Here is a 24,821-nt window from a genome sequence, read left to right on the forward strand (position 1 = left end):
TATTTTTTCTTAGCCAATATTTGTCTAATTGTGCAGAGGCTGTGAACCTCAAAAGCAGGGCTTCTAGGAGCAGAAACTCAGTGAATCAAACTGCAAATGTGGATGGATCAAACTGCATTTGATGATCTGGAAGAATCACAGAATTGTTTTAAGTTGGAAAAGACCCCTAAGACCACTGAGTCCAACTGTTAACCCAACACTTCCATCTTCATCACTAAACCATGTTCCCAAGTGCCGCATCTAGACATTTTTGAACACTTCCAGGGATGGTGACTCCACCACATCCCAGGGCAGCCTGTTCTGAAGCTCGATTATCTTTTTGGTAAAGAAATTTTTTCTAGTATCCAATCTAAACCTACCCTGGTGCAACCTGAGGCCATTTCCTCCTGTCCAGTCACTTGTTACTTGGGAGAAGACACCAACTCCCACCTCACTACAACTCCTTTCAGGGAGCTGTAGAGAGTGATAAGGTCCTCCCTGAGCCTCTTTTTCTTCAGGCTAAACAACCCCAGCTCCCTCAACTACTCCTGAAAGGACTTATGCTCCAGATCCTTCTGGACACGCTTCAGCACCTCAATGTCCTTCTTGTAGTGAGGGGCCTAGAAATGTACAGAGGATTCGGGTGCAGCCTCACCACTGCCAAGTACAGGGGGACAATCACTGCCCTGCCCCCACTGACCACACTATTTCTGATACAAACCTGGATGCCATTGGCTTTCTTGGCCACCTGCACACATTGCTGGCTTGTGTCCAGCACCCACCTGTCTTTTTCCACCAGGCACCTTTCCAGCTGTTCTGCCCCAAGCCAGGAGCGCTTCATGGTGGTATTCTGAGCCAAGGGCAGGACCTGACATTTGGCCTCGTTGAACCTCATACAGTTGGCCTTGGCCCATGAATCCAGCCTATCCAGATCCCTCTGCAGAGCCTTCCTGCCCTCCAGCAGATGGACACTTCCATCCAGCTTGGTGTCATGTGCATACTGATTGAGGGGGCACTCAATTCCATTATCCAGATTGTTGAGAAAGATATTAAACAGACTGGCCCCAATACTGAGTCCTGGGGAATACCCACTTGGGACTGCTGCCAGCTGTATGCAACTCCATTCACCACCACTCTCTGGGCCTGCCCATCCTGACAGTTTTTTACCCAGCAAAGAGTACACCTGTGCAAGCCATGGGAAACAGTGTCAAAGACTTTACTAAAGTCTAGATAAACAAAATCCATAGCCTTTCTCTCATCCATTAGGCAGGTTGTCTTGTCATAGAAACATCTTTCAGTGAAGGTGTTGCTGTACTTTCAGAGTAACGTAGAACCTCATGCCAGGTCTAAGTTCACATGCTCTTAGCCTGAGGTATTCCTATAAAGTCAGTGTTAAACCTCCTGTTGATTTCAGCACTGCCAGGATAAACTGATATGCTGAAGAGTAATGAATGAAAATTCACAAACATATCCACAGTATCTCTATTTGATCAACCTAATAACCTACTAATGAATGGTTTGCAGACATGTCTTATTCCGAAAGGTCATGTATCATAGTTAATTTATGCCCAAGGGAATAAATGTTTATAAAAAAACTCACCATTGTCTGTGGTTTTTTTCAGACATTTTGTTCTACTCTTGCAAGCATTTTCAATTAAATATGTTCACATTCAAGAAGATTAAAAATTGTTATAGTCCTAGTTGAACTTGGAATTAACCTTTTCTCCAACTACTGTGCAGCATTTACAGTAATGAATTCCACAGCAGCTTTTTGACAAATATATTTGTTCTTTCCATGCCAAATCTATTAAGAGTACTTGTCTATGCTGCTGTATTTTTATAACCAAGAATAATGTGTTTACTCATAATTAAAGTTTTTCTTGATATTGAAATCCATTGTTCATGACACCCTTGTTAGCAAAATGCAGTGAACTTGGTTCTCATGCATCCAGAAAGGATAGATGAATCAGGAAGGAGATCAGGAACGTTTACAGAGCAAGTATGGTACCTTGGCTGGTAGGGACTTGTTTCCTAGCTCAGTTCTGGAGTCTTTCACTTGGCACCTGAGAAACAAGAAGGTCTACAAGCAGCACTGTTATTCCTCTCTTGAGGGCACTGTTCCCTTTGATGGTCTGGATTTCTTCTGCACATTTTTTCTTCTTCAAAGGAAACAAACAGTCCTTGCTACCGATGTGTGTAGCTCTTCCTCCATTTGTTCCTTGAAGTCAAGCATATAGCAGAGCACTTTGCTTATCCTGCTTCAAGTAAACAGGTCACTCATACTCTTCTTTCTCTTTTCAGTCTTTTTAGTATTCTCGAATGGCTGCTTCAGGTCCCCTAGTGTGAAACATCAAGGTGTGGCTGTAACATTGTACACATTGCTTACAGGAGTCTGCTGTGCAGGGTCTCTGCCTGAGCTTTGTCCTATAGTATTTAGGACCAGACTGAGCAAACTTCAGGGTTTTTTGTGTGGCCTGAGGATTTTCAGGCTCTTGCCTGGCCAAGCTATCTGTCCAAGTACTGGCTGCTTTGGCAAGAGAAAGGTTCAGCTATGTAGTGCATTAAAAAAGGTGCAAAAACTGGAATCAAAAACTCTGCTTCAGCTAAGTTAATGAAAACCAGAAAAATAATGAGTACTAACAATATATAAAGCAACTGAAAGTAAAGCCTGGAGCCATACTAAAAGATTCAGTAAGTGTCTAATATGAACAGCCTCTCTTGAGTTATCATGAATTTATATGCTGCATAACTAAACTAAATTCAATCTGTCAGGATGAGGTAATGTCAGCCTAGTGATTTGTGCTACATAGCCATTATGCTGCTGATCCAGTGTTTGGACTGTAAAACCAGGAGTTGCTTTGTTGTGGTCTTCAGAGATCTAAGTTTAACTTTGGCTGTGCCCCAGGAGTTCTGTTGGCACAGTTTGTAAGTTCTTGATTTTTCCCTTTCTTTTTTGAATCAGTGAAGTTGCTGTCTTGAGGAAGGTAGAATCCAGATAACAGAAACCCATATATAGGGTAACTGAGAAGACATTTATGTAGCCATTTCTTCAATTCATTCCACCCACAATAGAATCATATGCTTAGGCTACCCTGGTCTTCAGCATCTTAAAAAAAAGTAATCTGTCAGCTCACCCTGTTACAAGATTCCTATTCATCCAAAATCAATCTTTTAATAATGAGGTCTAGATAATGATGAGCTGCATGAGTTGCCTTGGTAACGTACTACCTCAAAAGTGTTATGTATAGCTTTAGGACTTGCAGGGGGGATGGAAAAAAATAATCAGTATGCAGAGAAATATCCGTGTTTGTCAAAGGGAGAGAACTTTTTGTCTCATCAGATTCCAGGAAAAATCTTATTTGTTAAAGTGGACTATAAAAACTATGGTGATGCTGGATCCAGCTTGTGTGAAATTAGATGCTTTTTTTCTTTCAGACAAAACCAGACAAATCTGTCTCTAATTAGAACAAAAAATGCAGCACAAATGTGATCTCTTTTGGTTATCGTATAAAGGCCAGATCCAGAATCAAATATTTCTTTCTGTAGGTGAGGTGCAGAAGGGAGTATCACTAGCTCTACTGTATTTCCTTTCTCTTATGAGGAAGGAATGTCTTAAAAGCACAAGAATCAGTGGTTTTACCAATAGCAAAAAATGCTATTTTTAAAAACATGTTAGATCATCTAGTTTGCAATGACCAACTGTGTGCTCTTGTTTAGCAGCATTTCAGGGGCTCTGGCATTTCCTGGCCACTTTACCTGGAAGAACATGTGTGCATGGTTTCCTAAAAAGCTTTTTTTTCATTGGTGATGAGTTTTTAGGAAGACAGATAGAAATCCAAGACTTCTGTGGAACTTTCTCTGTCTCCTAAAGAAGCCTAGCAGTTCGTAAAGTTAAGAGGCTAACTCTGAAACAGGTACTTCTCCACTTTCTTTCCTATAAATAATGATGTATTAAGGATCTGCTTTTGTGTTAAATTGTGGAGTGTTGCCTTAAAAGCTTTTTTTAAAGGTTTATTCCTGTCATAAGGTTAGAATGTAAAGAGTTGGCTGGAGCAAACAGCAGGCTAGGGTTTCTGAATAGATGAAACTATACACAGGAACAAAAAAATTTAATTAAATCCAAATTGTGCTTTAAATTAGAGTTGTGCAATTGTGGAAGAGTGGTATAACCTCATATTTTACAATGCCTCTCTTTTTAGTAACAGATCTGTAGCAGGGATAATAATTTTGAGTCAGGAATTTATCTGATACCATTTGATTGCTTGGTACTCTTATCAGTCCCTCCAATTGCTCAGCTGCTAGTGTGTATTTAGCAATTTCTTCCTTGCCTGTTATCCACCTTGTGTATTTTCTGCCTGGCTTTGGTTGCCTTGTCTGTCAGCTGTCTGCCCCTAAGAGGGCTAAATATGTCGATTATGAAATACAAATAATGATTCACTCAACTCAAAACAACTGCAAAGAATATCTGTTTTTAGTGCTGGTATAGCTACTTCCAAACAATGAGTGTGTATTAGTAGAATCTTCTTTATGGGCTAAATTTGTTTGTGGAGTAAAGTTGAATTTTAGTCTTGCCCATATTGGGTAGGTATTCCACAAGTAAACTCCTTCTATAGTAGTGCTCAGACCAGATCCATTACTTTAAATCAGAGGAGGTATCAAATGGGCTGATTTTGGCAAATTGATTTGAGTAATGCTTTCAGCATATTTCATCTGTGGATACTGATTAGGCCCTAGGTGGGTTAAAGAGATACTGGGCACATTCACCATGTTATAAGGGGCAATCAGAATCCCACAACTTTAGCATGGTGAGTCAAATCATATTAACTGTGCCATAGCAAAGCTAGATGTTCATTTCAATGTATTGGAATCAATGTAACAACTTCACCACATCAAAGCACAAATAGAAATATATATTTGATAAATGACTAATAAACAGAGCCATTGACAGAAACACAAGGAATGAAGCTGTAGGGAAAACGCTAACAATACAAAGTAGTGATCCTGTTACATTATCTATTTCGTTATCTTGTTTAATGCCTGAAGAAAATTAGGCTTGGTTTTGATGGCTCTTGGTTTTTATAGATATTTTCATTATTTTAACAACAACTGGTTTTAGTTAGTCTTCTGTGTTTAGTCATCACTAGATGCCAAACATACTAGTCTAATTATTGTGTCAAGTTCAACTATATGAGGAGGTATATTTTTTCAGACTAATTTCATATTAATTTGGTATATAAACAAATTATAAAGTACTAAGTGATTTTAGGAAAAAGTACCCTTTCATTTTAAAGGCCTATTTAATGTTGTGAATTGACAAACATAAGTGTGAAACAGTATAGCCTTTTCTTCATTTGTTTTGTTAATAATGCTATTCTGTTGCCAGCATGTACAGGTAAGGGAATAAAGATATGAAAGTAGAAGTTTGGAAGACCTGATCTAGTGAGGAAAGATAAACAGGATTCAGTTTGCCCTAGCGGACTCTGTTAAAAAAAAAAAAGAAAAAGAAGAAGAAAAAGGGCTATGAGATCTTAAGCAACACCACATTATGCAGTGGTGGTAATCTTTGATGATATAATAAATACGTGTGGGCCATTAAAGACAGTCCATTGCATGTCTGTGTTGGTTCATGTTGATCAAGAGAGAAGGGTACAATCAATCAAAACCAATATAATGTCATAACAATATATGTCAAGCCTAAAATAGCAACTCTAATAAAGATCTTTAAATACAAATAAAGATATAGCCAACAGTGTTACTGGGTAGGGACTAACTTGCAATCTCTTAATTTTCTGCTTGCACAGCTTGCCTGGTGTGACTTGATGATTGATTATGTTGGCATCAGTTTATTTGCTGACAACCTAATTTGTCTGTTTGAACCACCCATTTTATCAAGCTAATTTTCTGTTGTTGCAATACTGTCCACTGATTTTAAAAAAAAAGAAAAAAGGCTGCTCAAATTGTTGAATGCTTTTCTTCCAGTGTGTTTTACAAATCTCAAGATATATTTGCTGTTTTTTACAGAATAAATGCCCGAGAGTCTCAGCAAGTTAAATTCCATTTGTACAGAGCTGCATCTCTGCTGGAAGAATACAAAGGTACCCATGGGTGCATTTTAAAGAAATTATATGTAGGGATTGGACAATTCATGTAAAATCAGAGCTGTCATTCATCTCATTTGGTCTAAACTAAAAAATAACTGAAATTGAAACTGAGATTATGTTATATTTTTTTTATTTTACTTCAGAATAGTATGACTGGCAGCCCATGTTGCAGATATGACTGGATATAAAATGGTTTTTGAGGTGTGGCTTTGCTCAGAAGGTGGAGATAACTAAAAATGATTCCTGGCATTTTATGGAGCCCAAAGCTGTCAAACCATTCTAATGTGACTGTGTATCCCTTAAGACTAAGGTCTGTGAAACATCTACTGCATCTGTGGGTTTCTGGCCCTGGGAAATGCCAAGTCTGGAGAGAATCCTGGGTTCCCCAAAGGTGACATCTGCCCTTAGCAAAAGCAAGACTGTGCTGCTGCACTTGTGTATGATGGTTCTGTGATTTGGAATTAGTGTTACAGTCTCGTAAGTAACTCAAATGTTACTCTTATTCTAGCAGTTGCATTGGGTTTGCATGGCCAGATTTTGATAAAAGGGGGACTACAGAGGCAGCTTCTATGAGAAGCTGCCAGAAGCTTTCCCCTTGTCTGACAGAGCCAATGCCAGCTGGCTCCAGTGGGGACCAGGTGCTGGACAAGGGCTGAGCCGAATGGTGATGGTGGCAGTACCTCTGGGATAACATCCTTAAGAAGAGGAAAAGAAAAAAACAACCTGCTGTGGAACAACAGCCAAAAGAGTGAGGATATGTGAGAGACACAGCCCTGCAGACACTCAGGTCAGTGAAGAAGGAGGGGAAGGAGGTGCTCTGCTAAAGCAGAGATTCCCCTGCCAGCTGTGGTGTAGACTGTGGTGAGGCAGCTGTGCCCCTACAGCCCATAGAGGTCTGTAGTGGAGCAGAGATCCACCTGCAGCCCATGGAGAGCCCCATGCCAGAGCAGGTGAATACCCAAAGGAGGCTGTGACCCCATGGAAAGCCTGTGCTGGAGCAGGTTCCTGGCAGGAACTGTGGACTCATTGGAGGTAGGAGCCCATGTTGGAACAGGTTTGCTGGCAGGACTTGTGACCCCATGCTGAAGTAGACTGTTCTTGAAGGACTGTACCGTGTGGAAGGGATCCATGCTGAAGCAGTTCATAAAGAACTTTAGTCCATGGGAAGAACCTGCTTTGGAGAAGTTTGTGCCATTGCTGAAACCTGGGAAGCGAAAGGGAAGTGAGAGTGGCATTTCAGTGTCCCTTATGAACCTTCATATAGATTTAGAGTAGGCTGCTAGTGACATTTAGATTTGTTTATTGTTAAGTTGGATTTGGTTTTATTTGTGGATTCATAGTTTTGGGATTATTTAAAGGTTAAGCATTCATGTGGAAGCTGTACTAGTGCTACTGTCCTATTCGTTGTTTTTCAAACTGTGTTCATGGGACACATGTCTCTGGGAATGATGCTGAGTATCTCCAAGTATTCATGCCCTGTTCTTGGCCATGAGTTTGTAGTCCCTGTATGCACAGATAGCTCCCATTGGGCCCCTGCTTATAGTCCATCAGATGAAAGCATTTAATGGCAATGCGATCTGAAGAATTAAATACTTTACTGAGAGGATGAAAGAGATGACTGACAGCAGACAAATTGCTAATGTTTTACTTTACTTAGATGCGTTTGCAGTGTACTAACTGTAGGAGTTCCAGCAAAGGTCACTAGAAATTGTGTATTTAGATGAAATAACCTCTCACATTAGGCAGAATGTAATTCTTTTTTTAGCACCTTCTTTGAGCTCCTTACTTGTCAAAGAGAAAACTAAATATATAAAGAGAATTAAAACTAAATATATAAATAGAATTAATATTGTAAGTTGCCTGGAAGCATAGAGCCATCAGAAATTTTGTTAGGAGAGCAATCACTAGCTATTTGCACTACTGTAAGAGTAGTCCATAAGCAGAAAACTCTGATTTCCTAGCAGTGTATAGATATGAATTGTTTTCCTGTTTAGTATCCTCCTTCCCATCCATCGCCCCTATTTGACCTGATCCCCAGGGCTCCCGCTCACCCCCTGCACCAAAGCTGGCTTCTCGATGCTTTCAGTGGAAACACCTATTGTAGTATCATTGCTGATTGTATATTGTCTCCTGGAATTTGCAATAACTTTTTTTTGGTTGAGGAAAAAATCAAAACCATGTTACAGGAAATAGTAATAGAAACCCATTTGCCCATTGTACACAATTCATGCTGGTTTTTTGCTGTTGAGGCATGATGGAATTTATTTTACAGCAGTTTTCATAACTCTTGTGTTTACTTGGAGAGCGTAGTCAGAAACTGAAACACCTTGTACTCAAAAATACTTTTTTCCATCTTCCCTTTTATTCAACACCTTTTCCTTGATATAAGATAAATAAATCCCCAACCAAAATGCTGGTTTCAGACCTGAAGGAGAAAGAAATTATAACTATTTGTCACAAGTCCATGCAGAGATGATGTGGTACATCTCAGATCACATACCTTTGTGTGTTATAGTAAGGTGGCAGTAACTTGAATTTCAGCTGTGAAACTGTTTCACAGATGTGTTTTACACTTAGCCTAAGGCTGCTAAAGCAGTGTTTAACTTTTGAGCTTAGGCACAGTGAGAACTGAAACAGTGGTGATGTTATTAGGTAGGTAGAAGGAAGTGTCCTGGTATGTTACTGCATTCAGAGATGTGTTGAGTCTGAAGGTATTACTAGTCTCCATGCTGCTTTTCTGTGTCAAGTGTGGTCAGAACCTCGGTGTTTTATGGGGCTTGTCCAAGTGTCTGAGGGCAAATAAACTTCTCATCTTAGAAACCATTTAGGTCAAGCTGTGGTGCAACCTAGTTCCAACAGAAGTGTTTCCTCTGTGAGTAAGCACAGTTGTGAAGTAGTTGCCAACTTGTGAAGATAAAGACTCATTCAGTGAGACAGTTTCGGCTCCCACTCATACTATTGCCCTGGATGGTTGCCTAGTCTCCTCACCATGATCCAAATCTGTGTTTGGGGATGCCCTGATTTGCATAGTATTGATGTGATAGACTTTGGAGTTTTAAAGACTCTGTTGCTTGCTGCACCAGAGATCCTGCTTTTGTTCTCATGTGTTGTTTTGCTTCGAGTTTCATTTTATACAAACTGAGGAGACATACTGTGTCCATTTAGTAATTCAGAATACGTTGCAAGTCCCCACTGATTGTGGGAAGGTTGTGGGAAGCAGAAGCTGCGGAAGCATCACTGCCTGCCTTCTGACAGGCTCAACCCTGCATCCCTTCTGGAGACAAAGCACCGTCCCTCTCACGTACTAGCCACCAGCCAGTTTGCTGGTTTCCTAGGGAGGCATGGTGGGGAGGGAGAGGGTCTCTACTCTCTCCAGGCCACATGATCTGATGGGAAAGCTCCTTAAACTGAGCATGTGTGTGCTCCCATGCTAGCACGGTCTGATTTGTGATTTGCATATGCTTGCTTACAGGAGGCAAAAATGCAGGAATGCTGGGGAAGCCCTGAATTTTGGGGTTGAGAGTAGTGCTGTTTATTTTTCTGGTTGATCAAGTGTGTCCAAATGCAGTAGTTGGACTTACAGTCAAAATATATTCTAGCTTTAAATTTGAGGTAGTATGTAATTTTTGTAATCAAGCCAAGACCACTACAAATTAAATACTGTGAAGGTTATGCCAAAAGATTGCTATATACAGAGTTAAAAATAGTGATGTTAAACCAGTAGCTTAATAGTAAGAAGCAGAGATCAATATACATTAAAATATGTTATATGCACCAGGCAGCTATTCACCATCTAGTGTGAGGTGAGCGGCATTGCTCGGCTAACATGTTTCCATGTTGCAGAGTTGCTATGGCAATATCAAACCAATGAATAAACCACATCACAGAGACAGGGAGGTGAGTAAGTGTGAAATTGATTCAGTGGCAAACAGGAATATGTGGGAGCGAAATTGGTCAAGATAAAATTTGTGGTAGGAATATCTATTTATTTTCACATTTCAATAATTCATTGTAATGACTTTTTTAAGAGATTGAAATCTGGTAGGTATTTTCTTCACCATAAACTCTTATGTATTTTTCATCTGATGCTATGTGTGTGTTTCAGCATATATAAGGCATTTAATCCATTAATAATGAATATAGCTAAATATAAAAAGTACATAATATTTTTTAAAAATGAAATAATTGGTAGTCATATAAAATCTAGGTAAGGTAAATTCACTTGATTATAAGTTTTGTTACCAGCTGGTGGCTAATATTGTAGAAGTTGTATTTGAAAGCATGTTTTTACATACATCAGGCTTAAACTTGTTGTTTATTTCTGAATGTGTAGTATAGTGATAGAAGCCACAGATATGTCCTGGAAACACAGCATTTTGCATAGCACATTGATATAACAAAAGACAGATATCTGTACTTATAAATGGATTGCACAAATATTGATCGTGCTTCCTTGCCCCGTTTTGTGATTTATGTGACCAGTGCTTGGAATGTCTAAGGAAGAATATCTTTTAGGATTTTTTTTTCCATTTATTTTAAAACCTTCTGTGAGAAGAACAATTACACTAAAATGTGCTATCAGCAGTATATTTCTGTTATCTGTGGAAAATAAAATACGTATCAGGCACATTTCTAATTAGGATTTCTGTTTTGCTAATTCATCTCGGTTCGGTTGGATGATCAAATAATGATAAATGTTTTAGTCCTGGGAAAGATCCTGCTGCTGAGGAATAGAATGTTATTTTGTTATATGTGAATTATTAATGTTACAAATTGATATTTGCTTAAGACATAAAGAAACCTATTCTTAGAATATGCTAGTTTTGTGCAGGAAGTATGCTTCTGTGAGGTTTACTGCTTGTAGTTTGTATGCTATTAATTCAATCTAAACTTGCTGCTTATCTATAGCTTAAAAAAAAAATCTGACATCATACATGTGCTTTTCTGTTTCATCTCTTATCTTCCCGTATGAGTGTATCTCCATGTCCAAGGCCTTTTTATTTGTTCACAAACAAAAATATGTATGTAGCAATACTAAATTAAACAGCATTAAATTCAATTTAATTTTATTTTTTGAGATGTCAGAATAGTCTTATCAAGTACAGTCAATAAAATGAAGAATGTAGTTTGTCTGAAGTCGTACTCTGTCACATAAAAGCTACTCTTTGGGTTTGCTACTGCTGTGGGTTTCTTTAGTTCAAAGCAGAACTGAATAGCTCAGTTTATTTACAGAACAGAAACCAATATTTGTTTGCATTTACCCTTTTGACTTAGTTTTTAGAGAACAACATTTGCCAAATTATTGACAAAGAAGCTGCTGACCAGTGCTTTTTGCATTGGGATGGAATGATAAGGCAAAGACAAACACAGAGAGAGTGTTGACAGAACACTGAAGCTTTTGTGATTTGGAGTTTTAAGGGTAGGAATAAAGCTCTTCTGTGACACAACATTTTGAAGTCCTTCAATCACATGTTTTCTGCATTTCTCTGCAAGTTAAGCTCTGACTAAATAATGTTCCTAAATGCAGTACATGTGCTGATGAGCAGCTGCATCTCAAGAGATTGTTCATTCCTGTTGTTTTCAGATATAAACAAAATCCCCAGATTAGTTGATCAAACCTAGATAGATCCAAGTTAAACAGATGCAAAAGGAAATGATGTAGGCCAGGATCTAGTTTTTGTTGTACACCATATGCACATGAACTGTCTTTCTTCATTTGTCACTGACCATTTTAGCTGCGCACAGCGTATGAGACTGGCTGCCCCATAACACCCAGCAGGGACTTTGCAGAGGCAGAGGTGTCACTGTTGCAGCTTCTGCCCCTGGCATGGCCTAGCCCACTGGTGAGCTCTCCTTGAGCTACACCCATTGCCAGGCTGGCCTGGATGAGAACAGACACACAACTGAAATAGTAGAAATGTTCTCTTCGAGGGAAAGTGCTTTCAGAAAAGGCTTGGTTTTCCACTTACTGCTTTGATTTTCTCACTTTTGGTGCATATGGTGCCAAAAGTGCAGAAGAATTGTTGCTACTTTGAAAACAAAGGAACATCTGTTCCAAGGGGTGTCTGATTGAAAGTCTGCTTATCAGCGGTACTGGGTAAGTGGCCTTGTGTGTGCACAACCCCTGTGGCACTGCAGAAAAGTGGTTCACTTAAAGAATTCTTGGAAGATTTTTTAAAGCCTGAGTTCTTAACCAGAGAGATATGACTAAGAAACAAGTCTTTGTCTTTGGGGCAGTGAAGGAAGAAGTATCTCTTCAGAAGGCCAGAAGAACTCTCCACATCAAGTGGGTTTCTTTTCTCAGCAATGCATATTGCTTCACCTCAGCTTTTTTATCTCCTGTAAAATGAAATTACTTATCTTAGCTTCACCGAGTATCCAAGCTTTCTGTCCCCATCTGTGAGTGGAAAAAACTATACCAAACTAGTGGTACCTCCTCTTCCTGCCCTCTGAAGGAGACGGTGTCAAGGGTTCATTTTGACAGAAGCGTGTATACAGTCTTGTAGCATCCTAGATGCTCTCTAATGTGATGAGTGCCCTATGCTTCCTCAGCAGCATCAGTGTCCCTTTGCTGGCAGTGCTCACGGTTACAGCGTGATGCTCAGGGTATACCTCTGGACCATTTTTGGATGTGTGATGCCCTGCATTGTAAATTATCTTCTTGCCAGTCCTTCCCATAAAAGGACTGGTATGGGCATAATGAATACATAGGGAAAAAAGGAAAAGCTGTTTTTACCTCAGTAGCTAACTACATCTACACTCCACTTTCTGATGCGTATACTTTGCAATATTCAACCAGATGGAAGTGGCATTTTGAGTAAATTTCTCTTTGCTTTTTCTTATACAGAATTCAACACTGATGTGCTATGGTCTGACCTCTTTTCTTATCCATTGAGGTTGGTCTTACCTTTCTCCACACAATCCCACATGCCAGCAACAAGGCATTGGGAGCAGCAGGGAGAGCCTAGCTCCCTCCACAGCACCCACAATTTACCTCAGCACGGGGGTGATAAAAGGTGGGAGCATATTCAGTGCAAGTAGAATGTTATCAAGCACTAATTCCTCTGAATAATATAGTTGTATAAAGACAAAATATTTTCAAAGAATTGTAACCTCACTGGATATGTAGCCTTGTGTAGTAACAAAACCACTTTGTTCTGTGCCAAAAGGAAACAACACACTTGCTAAAAGTCCTTATTTGTGTACAAGTCTTTGTTTCTTATACAGTTAGTCTGTGTATTTTCAGTGGATTTTGTTTTGGTTTTTTTTTTTTTTTATGTACAGAGAAGGGAGGGAAAGATAGAGTCTGACCATGAGATTTTTTTCATAGAAAGAGTGTTGTCTCAGCCTTTGATTTCAGCCCATTGACCTCTAGAATTATAACAGTCTGCTGTAACTTTGTATTTACCCTGAGTTACACTTTTCCATCTTCATGTGACTTTTTCTATTTTTTTTTTTCAAATTTCTTCAGTTTTGGGTCAGTGGCCTCTTACGAAATTCTCGATCTTTTTTTTTTCTCGGTTTTTTGCCTTTTTTTGTTAGTGTTTTTCCAGTCTGGTAGACTGCTTCTGTACATTGGATATGTAGACCCATACAAAAACTACCAGTGCTCACATATACCGATATCCTTTGGATTAGTTTCTACTGAGAAATTGTCTTGCTCCTTTTTAAGTAACTGAGGTAAATTTTCCTTGTTCTTTGGTTTCACTTTTTCCTTTCTTAGAAGTGTGAATTCATCTCTTTAGGAATATTTTAATACAAATTATCTCATTCGAGCACCTCAGCTAACTTTTTATTGTTAGAAAGTTTCAAGAGCAGCTTTTTGGGATTAAAGGTGAAGGCAATTTTCAATTTACTTCAAAGTGCAGAATGGGATACCCAGCTGGGACCATGGATGAGAACCATACCTGTGCCCAGTCTCCAACATTCTTTTTCTTGGAGCCATCTAGTCACTTGTCATCTGGTCGGAGCTGTCTAGTGTGGGCAGGCGGCACAGGGCAGAAGTCAGAAGGAGTCCAGGAAAATCTGAGAAGCTTTTTTGGCTTTAGCTGGAGAATATGTTTTCTGGTATCCACTGAGAAATTCTAGGAGAGTCCTTAGTTACTAATGAATGCCCTTTGTACCTTCTCTGGGGTTGGTGACAGTCTCTTCTCAGCTCTTTGGGGACATATGGCTCCTCCTTGAGCATAAAAGTTGCCTTGGCAGCTTGTCTGTGTGTTTCAGGAATATGTAGCCATTCATTTGGTAAATCACTTAGGGCAGCCCTGGGTGCCACCCACCACTCTTTCCTGCATAATTGCCAGTGGTTTCTAAGGCCTACCATCAGTCCTCTTTGGGATGCCTTGTTTCCTCTGTCATTCTTCCATGCATCTGTTTGGTTAAGGCTATATTTTCATAAGCTCTCAGACAAGCTGCAGTGCCTGCACTTACCGTCTGTTTCTTGAGGGATCATATTAGCTGTAGATTTACTTGATATAACTCTATTCCAAAAGCCTTTGTGCCAATACGTACCACTTAAATCTATTAGCTAGATGTTCCAGCTAAATAATTATCTTTTTGTGCTGTACTACTGTAAAATGAATAAAGCAAAAAATTGGCTTATATGAGAGGTTAGGTAGTGGAAATGAGAGCACAGAAATAGTAACAGGTTTGCCTCCTTCCCTAGCAGTTAAAAAAGAATCAAAGCACAGAATCACTGATCCTGTGACTGAATTGTGACAGTTGTGCCACTACTTGGTTGTTCTTCCTACAGTCCACAAGACGCCACGGTGCATCCTGCAGTCCTGGTTCCCTACTTGTTGAGACTAGAGGACCCACAGGAGTTGTCTTGACCTGTCTTTTAAGAATCGAGTGACATGAAGACTGTCAGCTCATCTGCTCATAGTTTATGAATTGAGCTGCATTAATAATGTCTTGAGTGCATAAGTTCCCAAAGAGGCACTAATTTTCTGACCTGTCAGTACCTGTGTTTTTGGTATTTACTCTTTAAATTCAAATGCAACAAATTATTTTTTATGCCTATTGTAGGGAACATCATCTATTGCAAACATATTGAAACACCTCTCCTATGAGGAAAAGCTGAGAGAGTTGGCATTGCTGAACCTGGAGAAGACAAGGCTCCAGGGAAACCTTATAGAAGCCTTTCACCACTTAAAGGGGGCTTATGTGAAAAATGGGGGCAAACTTCTTATCAGGGTGTGTAGTGATAGGACAAGGGGTAATGGTTTTAAACTTAAAAGAGTTTATTTGGATTAGATACAAGGAAGAGATTTTTTACAATGATAGTGGTAAAATATTGGACTGGGTTGCTCAGAGAGGTGATGGATGCCCTGTCCCTGAAAGCATTCAAGGTTAGGTTGGATGGGGCTCTGAGCAACTTGATGCAGGTAAAAATGTCCCTGCTCATTGCACGGGGATTGGACTAGTTGATCTTTAAAGGTCCCTTCCAACCCAAACTATTCTGTGATTCTATGTAGGGGAATGGACTCCAATGGATCAAAAAGCGGAAGATAAATAAATTGGTCCCCATAGTCACTGTTACAATAACCAAAAACATTGAATCAAATTTTGTGTTTTTTGAGGGTATCTTCTTATGCATTTGCAATGCCTATAGTTAGCAGTGAAGCTGAGGTTTTAACTTTCTTCCCTTCTACATAAACATTTAGTGCCTGGTTATCTGGGGGAAAGTCACAGTTTCCTTTCAAGGCTGATGAGAATAGATGCTACAATACCTTTAATGAGTACTGTAGTATGAGTACAATACCTTTTAAGAGTGCACAGGGATCTAGATGGAGAGGTCCCAGAGAGAGCTTCAGGAGGGAGAAGCTGATATTTGGTCTAGTTTCCCAGCCTTCTTGAGTCTTCACTAAACTGGGCATTAGGGTATTCTGTGTTCTTGGTGGATGGTGTGGTAGGTGTGACCTGGATTACTTGGCATTAGAAAAATCTGAGGACGTGATTTTGCCAAATCAGGACTCTTGACTCTAATCCTGTATGAACTTCAAGTGCTTTAATTAAATGCTGATTATATATTCCCTTTACTATTTCTATTAGCTATAGCAGACTTCTTGTTATTAAAGTGCTATGAGCTATTGTTATTTCTTGTAAAACCTGTCACGTTCCACATTATTGCTTGGTTGAATCTCTCTCTAGTAAAAATCATACAGGACTTGGAGGCTGCCATATAAATTAAGTGTCTGTATGTGAAAAGAGTTTTTCCTGTGACATTTGGGGTGTCATATATAGGCCCTAATATTTACAAATATTAACATTCCAGGCTGTGAACATAGCTGTGTCAGTTGAAATGTATTCTATTCAATAGGTCTACACTACAATAGCTTGTAGTGTAGATTATTGGTGAGAACATACTGTCACCACAGAATATTATGAACTTTTTAGAGGCATTTATTAATAAGTAAGTTGGTGTTTCTTTTTAATTGGATGTAGTGGTTTGAACCAGGTTTTCCCCCTGAAGCTAAGAAAAAGTGGTAACCCCCAAGGGGTGGTGACATTGGAGATTTGAACCAATCTGCGCTCCTGTGAAATATAAACATACCACAACCAGACCGTAAGAGACGGGTTGTAGTTTGGTGGTAGAAGTGGTAGCCATGTTCTGACACCACGAGGAAAGGGGTTCTGAGCCCCTTGGGGCTCTGGCCCACCCCAGCCCCCGGCTGGGGGGACTGCAGAGACTTGGAACAGTGTTAGACTGAGCTAAGTGTCTGTAGTTATGCTGGGAGATGTTTTCTCCACCCTGGGCAGCGGCAGGAGTAGTGACAGACCAGCACTGACCGGAGAAATGGTGACACAGGGCCAGAAGAGATAAGATGAAGCAACAGAGGCATGCAGCACTGCAGAGAGGACTCTTGGAAGGAGAGCCGAGAAAAGAGAGTCAGCAGCAGAGATACAGAGTTTTGGGGGTAAGAACTGAACCAGACCCCCCAAACTCCCTTGAGACCTCTGAGAAAGGAGGGACATGGACTCCTATTTTGGAGAGGAGTTTTGGAACGCTGCAGCACCGGAGAGAGAGGAGCTAAGCAGCTCAAAGACGTCCCAGAGCTGGACTGGGATGGCCAGATGGAATGCAGAGGGGGGTGACCTTGCTTCCCCCCCGCTGCTGCTGCCACGTTGGCAGTTGAGACAGAGCACAGGAGCTCTGGTAGAACTCTTGAGGCAAAGACTTTCAACTGAAAGCTGCCCAAGATGTTCTGACTCAGGGGTGAATCCCCTGAGGAAGGGACTTTCACGAAGATGCCCCTGCATTTCGTGATATACCTGTGGTGACGCGAGTCTTGTCCCTGCTGGCAGCCCACAGGTGAGGCCTTCACTTGGAGTCGAAGGAGAGCCGAGGGGCTTGGAGACCCCCTTGTGTGTATTGAACAGAGATCCAGCTACAACAATCCAGTTGCAACTGCTGCATGGAAGACAGAAGAGGAACTGCTGCCCTAAATGTGGAAGGGATCTGTCCTTCTTCCCTCCTAGACTTTTATTTGGAGGGGAGAAGAGATCCGATCCATTGTAAATACTTATGTCATGGTAGAGATAGTTGTGATCATGTATATAATGTATTGTAGTATTTATTTGTACAGTCATTGTAATATATATTCCCTTTCCCCCCATTTGGAGTCTGGTGTGTTTTGTCTGCAAAAAAACCCATCTCACATTGGATTGAGACGTGACATGGGGCTAGGACTAGGGAATTTAGATTTTGGGGCTATCTCAAAGCATGACATTGGATTAGGTAGTTTTCTTTGTAGGATTAAGCAGAATTGATAGGGTTATTTCCCTTTATCAGAGAAACATCTGACTGCTTCCTCTGTAATGTAACTTCTGAATTTACAACTATACATGGTTTTATTTGGATGAAGTTTTTCACTGAGCTGTAAATGTCTGGAAGATAAAACTTCACAGTAAATTTATTCAGTTGAATGTTTCATTGTAGCATCTAGCACTTCAGTTAAACCTTAGGTTTACTGAGGTGTCCATAGCTGTTCATTGACATATGCACTTGACTCTTGGGACAAGTTGTGGATACTTTTAGCATTTAAGTTAATTCTGAGTTAATTCTTTCAGTTGCAGCTGAAAGCAATATAGTTCATTCTTTTTGCACCTAAATAGGATTTGGAAACTAGAATAATTTCGTACTAGAGTATTTATGGAAATTATTGTTGCTGTTGTTTTTAAAAGAGCACAAACTTCTTCACATTCTGTGCGTTCTTCCAAACACTTTAGACATGAGCCAGCAATATGCACTTGCAGCTCAGGAAGCCATTTGTATCCTGGACTGCATAAAAAAAGTGTGACCAACAGGTCAAGGGAGGTGATTCTCTCCCTTTGCTCTGCTCTCATGAGATCCCAGCTGAAGTACTGCATCCAGCTTAGGGGTCCCCAGTACAAAACAAACTTGAGTTTGTTTCAGTGGTCTAGAGGAGAGCTACAAAAATGATCAGAGGAATGGAACACCTCTCCTATGAGAGCAGGCTGAATTGGGGTTATTCAACCTGGAGAAGTCTCCAGAGAGACCTTCTAGCAGCCTTCCAGGACCAAAAGGGGCCTACAAGAGAGACTTTTTACCAAGGCCTGGAGTGACAGGACAAGGGGGAATGGATTAAACTGAAAGAAGCTTGATTTAGATGGGATAGAAGGAGAACATTTTTTACAATGAGGCTGGTGAGACAGTGGAACAGGTTACCCATAGAAATTATGGATACCTCATCCCTAGACCTATTCAAAATTAGGTTGGATGGGGCTTTGAACAATCTTAGCTAGTGAAAAATGTCCCTTCCCATGTCAGTGAGATTGCTCTTGCTGATCTCTAAAAGTCCCTTCAAACCTAAACGGTTCCACAGTTCTGTGATTCTGTGATCCCTGGTCCTATTTATTGTAACTATGGATAAAGCAAAAAAGTTACTTCTAACTACTGTGACAGATATCCAGAATGTAGTTCAGAAATTGGGACAGCTGAATCAGCCCCTGTGTAAGTTGATCAGTGCATCTGGGGAGGAAATGCTTCTCTGAGGAAGTGTCAGTACTGCAGCAGGGCAGCTGCAGAGATCAAGTACCCACTAAGGATATTCATCAGTGCTTTGTGTTGCTCTGGAGGTAGGAGAGGGATAAAATTCCTTTGCAAGATACTTTTCTGTTCTTGTTGATGGTGAAGAATAACATTGTTTTATTCTGTAAAACATTCTTTGTATATGTGCATTTTTAAATTCTCCCTTGTCATTCTGTTTTCTTAAGGCATTGAGTTGATTTTTTTTCTGCACAAACTGTTGATATTGAGAAAAATCAAAGGATAGGTATTTATAGATAAAGAAGGGGGGCAACTTAGTTCTGAAGCTGAAATAATGTAGTAGAACACAACAATTATTTTTTTTTCCCAAATAGACAAACCAAAATCAATGCCAGTTTTTCTCTCTGAGGATTGAATGAAAAAACACTCAGGAGATTTCTTCCTCCATCTTCCCTTTCTTCCACCAAAACCAAGCTCCCCATGAACCCCTGCAGATCTTACATCCTGGGAGACCTAGTTTAAATAGGAAATTTTATTCAGAACTGAATAAAATATAAGATCCTAATCATATTTCCCTGCAGCCTTTCCTTAAACCCCGAGGAGAGTAAGATTGAGCCTTCTTAAAATGAGAGAATTAATAATACTCCATTTTCACAGAGATGCTGTCAAGAGAAATCTGTTGTGACTTAGAAGTATAGGCTGCCAGCCTGCCCTCTGAGCTCAAGAAGACATGGCACCATGCCCAGACACTTTTTCCCTGGGCTTCAGCTTTTTCACATGGCTGTGCAAAAACGAGTCAATACTTTCTCAAAACCTTGGTTCTCCTGCCGAAGACCCATCTGCACTACCTAGAGGTTTCTGTTCTGTTCATTTCAACTTAGAATTCTCTCCTGCTCCTCATTATCAGCTTTTTTGCTGTGGCTGATGCATCTGAACATCTTAACGTATCTTACAGAGACCACCTTTCTTAACTCAGCTCAGCTGTTGGATTGCTTTTTCACCCTCATAGTACTTTTTGATGAGCCTCGGGTAGGGGGGTAGATAATCCTCCGGTAGTTGCTGTAATTATGATGTGACTCTATGGGTTCAGCCATTCTGGAAACAGTTAAATCATTGGATGCTTTGGTAATGCACACCATATAAATACCTTGAATCAGATTTTCTTTTAGATGGGTTTAGTTTGCTATTCAGTGATTAGATTGTAAAAAGTTATAATAATGCTATAAACAGTGACCTTTTGAAAAGGTGGTATTTTTTTCACTCTAGTAAAAGGAATTAATCTTCTTTGTGATTCTGTTCCTAATGACAAAAAAGGATTAACAGCAAGCAAGGAGGTGGAGCTAAATAGTATTGGAGGGAAAATACCATGTTATTGACATTTTAGTGTGATCCAAGGTGAATACTCAGTCAGCCCAACTGACAATCAGAAGACAGAAATATTAAGCATAATGTATTTCAAAATAACACACTGAAAAGACTACAATATTGAAATTGAAACAGCATTATATCTTCAATCTCTACAGATGGTAACTTGAAAACTATTGCAATATATATGTGATATATTAATGTATTAGCTGTGCTCAGTAATTCAAAGAGGAAAATACAGAAAGCTGTTGACAGTTAATGAAAGGTCTGTCATTGACTCTTAAACCTGCATCATCAAGACCTGTCTGCCTGACACTGCCAATCCTGAAGTACTTTGTCTCATCTTTGTGCAATACCTGTATGGTGTATCTTGCTAATTCTAGCAGGACACAAAGGCAGGTGGCACTGCAACTATCTTTCCTGACAGCATTGCTGTGTCAGGCATCACGTTTTCATTTGAATTCATTCATCTGGCAAGGGAAACCAGAGCCAAAGTGAACACAGATTGCAATTCTACTTACAGACTACTACAAACAAAAACTATCTCATGTATGTCACCCTAGGAGAGTTCAACTAGGATTTTGACAGTGCTACACTTGTAAAGGTCCTAGAGTCATCATCAACAATTCCCTAATATCATCAGATTTGTTTGTAGCAACACCAGTCAAAAAAGTTGTTAAAATGTTTGGCATCATCAGGAAGGGTGTTGAGAATAAGACAGAGCGTCTGCTCCATGTTTTTCTGTGGTGTGCAACAATGATGTGCCCAAATCTTGACAGGTGTGTGCAGGGCCAGTTTCCATACCCTAGGAAGGCTAGTAGAGGAGCAGAGAGGGGCCACTAAATTGATGAAGGGGAAGCAGCTGTCTTTGAGCTCTAGCATGGCAGGGATTACTCATTTTGAGCACAAGACTAGTGGAAAAGATGAGTGAAGTTTTAACATAGGGCTAGTACTGAAGCTCTGTGGCATGGAGGGGATTGGCTTAAAACAGAAGAAAAGTACTTTCCAACAGAAATACAAATGTAGATTTTTTTTTTTGCCATAAGAGCTTGTGAACGCATATAATATAAAATTATTAAAGAGAAAATACCCAAAAAACAAGAAACCAACAAATTCATAGGCAGTAGGCCCATAGATACTAAAGGGAATAGGCACACTCTAGCATCCCTAGTTCTGTGATGGTCAATGCTGAGGATTATCTAGGGAATAAACTGAAGTGGATGGGAGAAAGGAAGACAGTAAATTTAAATAGCTCCTCCAGTTGTCAGTGTCAGAGACACAGTGTTGTGCTAGGTGTTTTAGTAATCTCAACTTTTTTGATTCTTTTTTTTCCCCTCATGTTTCCCCTCAGTTTTCACTGGGTTTTATGATAAATTTGTTTGGATGAAAAGGCTTGTAATTAATGCTGCTGAGAGAATATATGACAAAGTGATCTTCATTTTAGCTGCCTACGAATATGCCAAACCCAATTCTAGATGCTTCCTGTGGTGCTATCTACTCCAATGATTGAGGAGAGAGGCTTTGAAAATTCAGAACTTCCCAATTGCTACAGAAGGCTGACATTCATTACAGGCATTTGTGAAGCTTTCACAGGCACTGTTCAGCCTTCTGAACGTCCTAAGGGAACCTTAACCTAAAACCTTTTGGTTTGACTTGCACTCTTCAGTGATTCACAAAACCAAATAGTGAGCAACAGATAAAGCTTCTGGCCAAAATAGCCATTACCTTTTGTAATGAAATACTGTCCTTTTTTTTAGAAACATATTGTATTCCAGACACTGAAGAAACTCACCTTAGATTCAAGGGTTGTAGCTTATATACCTACCTTTAATATCAATCATTCCATTCCCGAGGGAGTTCACAGGGAGCAAGTTAGAAGAAGAAAGATGTTTTTATCTCCTAGAAGTTAAATGAGCGATGCAGTTTGAAGTGATTCAATTGCAGTAGTATAGAAAGGCGCCCTCAGCCAAAATAACTGTATGTGTTTGTAGTTTTCTAAGTGCGAAGTAAAATGCAATGGAAGTCAGTGTGAAAGGCTAAAACCTTGCACATACAACTATCTAGGTGACAGGCATCGGGTTAGGGTACTTTAATAATTTTGATCACATCTTCATGACAGAATATGCTAGACTTTTCACCCTCTGAAACTGCTTATAAGATACAAATTTATTGTTTTGGGGGTTTTGATGGTTTTTTGCTTGCTTGTTAGGGGCAAGTGTTTGTTTGTTTTGTTTCTGCTAAGCATTAGCAGCTATGTCTTTTGTGGCATTGTGGTATAACAATTCACCCTACTGACCATGAGATGTCTACTTTTCAAATGTGTCTATGAGACTGTCAGGATATAAACAAATTTCTGGTTAATGATGAACATCCTTCCCTGGAAGGGAACATAGAACAAGCAGCTACAAAGTCCTTCACCTGTGCAGCTACTTAAAAATTGGTTTTCCCCTGATGCTTTTTAGCAGTTAGTTGACAGCACAGACTTCAGCATTGGCAACATTAAATTGTAAACAAGGGGTTTTTGCCCTATGTTATATTGGTTCAATCAGTATTGTCAGCATCTTGATTAAAATAATTTCATACATGCAGGACAATTGTTTGAAACTAAATACACAGGTGTTATAGGTGGGAGGGAAAAAAAAGGGAGTTGCAGAATTCGAATTCATGGCATATTTCATGTGGAAGAAATAACTTTAGAAACGTGACCAAGTATGGGTGGCTGAAGCATATGCCTTCGTTATAATAGGCTGTTACAAATGTTTCAGACCAGCACCTGCTCTCTTTGATTCACAGAGGTTTCTACAACCATCTTAGGATGTTCATACTGAGGTTACTTCTTTGTTTGGACTCAGGCCATCCTAGAGACTATTTGAGCCTTTAGGATGAAGATGATAGCTGTATGTATCCATTACATAACATAACTTTGTTCAACAAATTTGGGATCTGTTGTCAATACAGCATATGGGATGGGAAATTGAAGTCGTGGGGTGATATGAAGTAACCCAAGAGATCTGAGAGCCATCACAAACTAGGGACCGTCTTTCTTAGTCCATGTTTGTGAGCTCCTGTACAGCATAAAACATGGAGTACAATCAAGAGCCAACCTTACCTCCCTTCACTAGCTTAAAAAGAAGCAGGTTGTTGAGACTGCTGGTGTTTTCTTTGTATCACTATGGCAATTTCCTTATTACTGCCTCCTTTCTATATTCTTCTTCCACACACAGCCCAAGTTCTGACATTGTTGTTGCATGCAATATCTGCATATTTTCCCAATGTGGTCATTTGAGTCTGTTGAGGTCTGGGTTTTACTTCCGAGTTTTTATGAAAGACAATAAATATATTTTGAAAAACCTAAATAAATAAGAATTTTACTTGTGGGACATAGAACTGTAATTCTAACCCTCACAATTTTAATTTGTTTTCTCCTTTGGGACATGTTTCAAGATATTAACCATCTGCCTGGGTTGCATACATAGTAAAAGAATAAAATCTATAGTGTCCACTGAACAATGAGATTATTACTTTATAACTTTATCTACCTACTTTAAACCATGTGCAGAGCTAATTTTGGAGATGACACTATTCACCTAGTGCATTGCTGTCTCATTACAGAAAGACTAACGGCAGGTACGGATCTCTCAGCTTGTTTTGACCAAGGTTTGTGTAATATGATTGTTCTCTAACTTTCCTGTCTTTTATCCACCAATAAATTATTACTAGGTTGGTATAGACAAACAAAATCCTTATTCCTAATTTGAAAAGGACAGTTTTAAAAATTCTCCTTTTAAAAATCTGTGTTGTTTTTTGCTTAGCTTGCTTAAAATAAAAGGAAATACAAGATGAAAAGCTTGAATAATATAAGAACAAAACTGAAAGCATGCTGAAAGATGCAAAGAAAGAGCAGAGAACTAAACCAGATTGTCACTTAAGAAAAGGCTACTTTTGAACTTAGAAGTTGCCCTGCCAAACCATAGGGAGTAGTTAGTGCATTGCGTGGTCTATGGCTGCAGTCCTCATAGGAAACTGGCAGAAGGAGACGTGTAAAACTAACAAGCTGCTGTTTTCAGTAAGGACTAAATGAGTACAACTGAGGGGAAAATAAGGTTCATTTAAGTATTAGCATGAGCATTTTTCATCAAAGTTTTCTTACAGTTATGTTCAGATATCATTGCTATGCATGTATCTCAGCTGGGTGATGGAGGAGATCCTACAGTGTCCTGTGTGGAAAGTTGAAAGAAGATTGATGTTTGTGAGGTTGTGGGGAAAAGGAGTTGACTGAGACTGTAATAATGCAGCTTACAGATGCATTTTTCTCCTGACTTTACCACTTCATGGTAGGTGAACTTTACCATAAAACTAGCTTT

General features: G+C 39.7%; 1 protein-coding gene across 2 annotated transcripts in view; it reads left to right on the top strand.

Moving 5' to 3' along the window:
• The window catches only part of MYO16 (myosin XVI), a 355,407-nt gene that overhangs the window by 21,075 nt on the left and 309,511 nt on the right, over nucleotides 1–24,821 (top strand). The window contains exon 1 of one of the 2 annotated variants that reach the window (XM_051772799.1): nucleotides 6,007–6,074. The exons of the other annotated variant lie outside the window; for it this stretch is intronic. The gene's annotated coding sequence lies outside the window, so the exon portion shown is untranslated. Of the gene's footprint in view, nucleotides 1–6,006; nucleotides 6,075–24,821 lie in introns of those variants that run through there. 2 annotated transcript variants of the gene reach the window in all.

The sequence above is a fragment of the Manacus candei genome, unplaced genomic scaffold, assembly GCF_025592945.1.
Source record: "Manacus candei isolate 608988 ecotype Guabito, Panama unplaced genomic scaffold, ASM2559294v1 h1tg000159l, whole genome shotgun sequence".
Taxonomy (NCBI): domain Eukaryota; kingdom Metazoa; phylum Chordata; class Aves; order Passeriformes; family Pipridae; genus Manacus; species Manacus candei.